At 45.7% G+C, this 3,947-nt stretch overlaps 1 protein-coding gene across 1 annotated transcript in view; it reads left to right on the forward strand.

Moving 5' to 3' along the window:
- Window positions 1–523: 523 nt before the first annotated feature.
- The window catches only part of slc1a8a (solute carrier family 1 member 8a), a 24,136-nt gene continuing 20,712 nt past the window's right edge, over window positions 524–3,947 (forward strand). The window contains exon 1 of the mRNA XM_083557930.1: window positions 524–967. The gene's annotated coding sequence lies outside the window, so the exon portion shown is untranslated. The remainder of the gene's footprint in view (window positions 968–3,947) is intronic.

The following is a 3,947-nucleotide window of genomic DNA, read 5'->3' on the forward strand; positions in this document are numbered from 1 at the left end:
TCTTTATAAGTGTAAGTTTGTCCCTGATGAACAAGTCGGTGGAGACTGTGGTGAAGGAAAAACTCCCTGAGATGCAGAAGGAAGAAACCTTGAGAGGAACCAGACTCAAGAGGGAACCTCATCCTCATCTGGGTTCCACCGAATGTCCATTTATTACAGATAAACGATGTTGAGGTGCAGTGATGGAGATCAGAGCAAACTGTAGTCCTGAGTCAGTGTAGCAGACTGTTGATATTATGTTATTATTATTGTGTTGATAACACCACATTACATTTTGGGCATGGAATCCACGCTGAATCCACCCTTCTGATGGGATCAGTTTAATCCAGATTTTTTGGACCAAAGTGATCCAAATCCTACAAAAAATTCTGAAAAACCCAAACTAAAGGTTTGATCCGGATCAAAACCAAGATTGGATTACATGATCTAATACGATTATGTAATCTGTTTTTTCTTTTGAAAAACCCATTTTTAAGATTTGATCCAATCCGTTATCCAAAATCCTAGTGGATTACTTGATCTCCAGGGCATTGATGAGAAACATCTCCAGCTGCACAGAGTCGCCTCTAATCGAACAACTGCCTGCAAACAAATACAATTAATTACTACTTAATTAAAACTTTATTTTTATTTTATTTTTTTTTTCAGTTTTCAAACATTGATATTTCTGCAGTTCATCTCAGCCTTTGATTTTTATTTTGTTTTTTTTGGCTTGTGGGCAGAAAAGTGTGCTCGTGGTTTGTTATGGTGGTCCAGCACACCATAAAGTTCTACGTTCCCTGGAGAATGCTATTTAACTGTGTTCTGCTAACCTCTGGTTGTGCTACAGAAGATTGCACTCAGAACCCTGTGGGGTTTCTGTCTGGTCCTGAGGTCACCATCATGCACCTTCTGAGCTAGATCTAGTAAACTGAAGTGCTCACAGAGCCCAGCTTCTTTATCAGTATCTACTAGATCCTTCTGAAATGTGAGTAAACTTCTTCTTCTTCTTCTTCTTCTTTCGGCTGCTCCCATTAGGGGTCGCCACAGCGGATCATCCGTCTCCATACCACCCTGTCCTCTATATCTGCCTCTTTTACACCAACTACCTGCATGTCTTCCCTCACCACATCCATGAACCTCCTCCTTGGCCTTCCTCTTTTCCTCCTACCTGGTGGCTCCATCTTCAGCATTTTTCTACCAATATAATTCATGTCCCTTCTCTGCACATGTCCAAACCATCTCAATCTCGCCTCCCTCACCTTGTCACCAAAACATCCTACATGTGCTGTCCCTCTAATAAACTCATTTCTAATCTTGTCCATCCTCGTCACTCCCAACGAAAACCTTAACATCTTCAGCTCTGCTACCTCCAGCTCCACATTGCAGGTCTCACCACAGTCCTATAAACTTTCCCTTTCATTCTTGCAGATACTCTTCTATCACAAATCACTCCTGTCACTCTTCTCCACCCACTCCACCCTGCCTGCACTCTTTTCTTTACTTCCCTAACACACTCTCCATTACTTTGCACTGTTGACCCCAGGTACCTGAACTCCTCCACCTTCTCCACCTCTTCTCCCTGCAACCGCATCACTCCACTGCCCTCCCTCTCATTCACACACATGTACTCTGTCTTACTCCTACTGACTTTCATTCCCCTTCTCTCCAGCGCATATCTCCACCTCTCCAGGCTCTTCTCAACCTGCTCTCTACTCTCACCACAAATCACAATATCATCTGCAAACATCATAGTCCAGGGAGACTCCTGTCTGACCTCGTCCGTCAACCTGTCCATCACCACTGCAAACAGGAAAGGGCTCAGGGCCGATCCTTGATGCAGTCCAACCTTCACCCTGAACCAGTCTGTCGTACCTACTGCACACTTTACTGCCGTCACACTGTCCTCATACATGTCCTGCACCACCCTCACATACTTCTCTGACACACCTGACTTCCTCATACAATACCACAACTCCTCTCTCCACCCTGTCGTACGCTTTCTCTAAATCCACAAATACACAATGCAGCTCCTTCTGTCCTTCTCTATACTTCTCCATCAACATCCTCAAAGCAAATAAGGCATCTGTTGTGCTCTTCCTCGGCATGAAACCATACTGTTGCTCACAGATGGTCACCTCTTCTCTCAGCCTGGCTTCCACTACTCTTTCCCATAACTTCATGGTGTGACTGATCAACTTAATTCCCCTGTAGTTACTGCAGGTCTGCACATCTCCCTTATGCTTAAAGATCGGAACCAGCACACTCCTTCTCCATTCCTCAGGCATCCTCTCCCCTTCCAGAATCCTGTTAAACAATCTGGTTAAAAACTCCACTGCCATCTCTCCTAAACATCTCCAGGCTTCTACAGGTATGTCATCTGGTCCAACTGACCTTCCACTCTTCATCCTCTTAATCGCTGCTCTCACTTCCTCCTTACTAATCCTATCTACATCCTGCTTCACCAACTCCACCTCCTCCAACCTTCTCTCTCTCTGATTTTCCTCATTCATCAGCTGCTCAAAATACTCCCTCCATCTTCGCAACACACTCTCCTCACTAGTCAACACATTTCCCTCTCCATCCTTTATTGCTCTAACTTGCAGTACATCCTTCCCAGCTCGGTCCCTCTGCTTGGCCAATCGGTATAAATCCTTTTCTCCTTCCTTAGTGTCCAACCTCTTATACAGTTCCTCATATGCCTTTTCCTTGGCTTTCGCCACATCCCTTTTAACCTGCTGCCGCAGCTCCTTGTACTCCTGCCTACTTTTCTCATCACTCTGTCGATCCCACTTCTGTTTTGCCAATCTCTTTCCCCTAATGCTCTCCTGCACTTCCTCATTCCACCACCACGTCTCCTTGTCTTGCTTTCTATTTCCAGATGTCACACCAAGTACTTTTCTAGCTGCCTCCCTCATCACTCCTGCAGTAGTTGCCCAATCATCCGGCACCTCTTCACCACCACCGAGCCCCTGTCTGACCTCTTCCCTGAACCTCACACTACACTCTTCCTCCTTCAGTTTCCACCATCTTATTCTTCTTTCAAACCTTACTTTCCTCCTCTTCTTCTTCGCCTCCAAAACCATCCTACAGACCACCATCCGATGCTGTCTAGCTACACTGTCCCCCGCCAACACCTTACAGTCTCCAATCTCCTTCAGGTTGCATCTCCTACACAGAAGATAATCCACCTGTGTGCACCTTCCTCCACTCTTATACGTCACCCTGTGATCCTCCTTCTTCTTAAAATACGTGTTCACCACTGCCATTTCCATTCTTTTAGCAAAATCTACCACCATCTGCCCTTCCACATTCCTCTCCTTAAAACCATACCTACCCATCACCTCCTCATCACCTCTGTTCCCTTCACCTACATGCCCATTAAAGTCTGCCCCAATCACCAATCGTTCTTTTCTAGGTACACCATCTACCACTTCATCTAATTCACTCCAGAATCTTTCTTTCTCCTCCATCTCACAGCCAAATTGTGGAGCATAGGCACTGATGACATTTATCATCATCCCTTCAACTTCCACCTTCACAATCATCACCCTATCAGAAACTCTCTTCACCTCCACTACACTCTTACTGTACTCTTCCTTCAGAATCACCCCTACACCATTTCTCTTCCCATCCACATCATGATAAAACAGTTTAAACCCACCTCCAATGTTCCTGGCCTTACTCCCTTTCCACTTGGTCTCCTGAACACACAACACATCTACCTTTCTCCTCTCCATCATATCAGCTATCTCTCTCCCTTTACCCGTCATAGTTCCAACATTTAAAGTACCAACCCGAATCTCTACTCTCCTACACTGCTCCTTTTCCTGCCGTCTCTGTAGACGCCTTCCTCCTCTCCTTCTCCTCCTTCGGCCAACAGTAGCCCAATTTCCACCGGTACCCTGTCGGCTAACGATACCTGTGGCGGTCGTTGTTAACCCGGGCCTCGACCAATCCGGTATGAA

The sequence above is a fragment of the Silurus aristotelis genome, assembly GCF_946808225.1.
Source record: "Silurus aristotelis genome assembly, chromosome: 13".
NCBI lineage: Eukaryota > Metazoa > Chordata > Actinopteri > Siluriformes > Siluridae > Silurus > Silurus aristotelis.